Source organism: Chenopodium album, chromosome 27 (genome assembly GCF_948465745.1).
Source record: "Chenopodium album chromosome 27, dcCheAlbu1.1, whole genome shotgun sequence".
NCBI lineage: Eukaryota > Viridiplantae > Streptophyta > Magnoliopsida > Caryophyllales > Amaranthaceae > Chenopodium > Chenopodium album.
Window position 1 is genome coordinate 13,475,356 of NC_137860.1, and position 821 is coordinate 13,476,176.

Below are 821 nucleotides of genomic sequence, written 5' to 3' on the forward strand. Positions count from 1 at the left end.
TTAACATGTTCACACTCATTGTTGTCAAACTCATCAACACATTCATTGTTTCAATTGCTAGAATCATGGTCATATGATCCACATACATCACAAAACAAACATCCTATAGGCGTATTATGTGAAGTAGAAGGGGTTTGAGAGTTAGAAGAAGTACCTCTCCCCTTGATTTGGGAGGGAAGATTTGGAGCTTGGGAAGAGGAAGAAACACTCTCCAACTTGGCCTTGATCGCCGTCATCTCATTTCCCAAGTTTATCATTTGAGAGGAAAGATTGTTGATGGCATTAAGATGGTCCACCGAGTACAACGAAGATTGCTTGCTTGAAGAATCTCTTTCCCCATCTTGCCAATATCTATAGTAAGTCACCACATCCTCTATTATGTCCACAACTTCTTCTTTGGTTTTGTTCATGATTGGACCACCGGCCCCTCCATCAAGACATGCCTTGCCTTGAGGACTCAAACCACCATAGAAGATTTGGATCAATTGATATGTTGGAATTTCGTGGTGAGGACATTCTCTTTGGTACTCCTTGAATCTCTCCCATGCTTCATAAAGACTCTCATTTGGCTTTTGCTTGAATCCTTGAATTAAAGCCCTTGCCTCCGCCGTTTTCTTTTGAGGATAGAAACGAGACAAGAAAGCTTTAGTGACATCATCCCAAGTTCTCAATGAATTGGGATTCACCTCTTTGTCTAGCCATTCCAAAGACCTTCCTATGAGGGAGAAAGGAAACAACTTAAGGCGGATGAATTCTTGAGACACTCCATTAACCTTGATCGTATTGCAATATTTTTCAAACTCCTTAAGATGGTTCAATGG

General features: G+C 40.9%; 1 non-coding gene across 1 annotated transcript; it reads left to right on the forward strand.

Moving 5' to 3' along the window:
* The first annotated feature begins 498 nt into the window (after positions 1-498).
* Positions 499-604, forward strand: LOC145621670 (small nucleolar RNA R71). The gene has a single exon (XR_014108488.1). It is a non-coding gene; the product is annotated as a small nucleolar RNA R71 (small nucleolar RNA).
* The last annotated feature ends 217 nt before the right edge of the window (positions 605-821 follow it).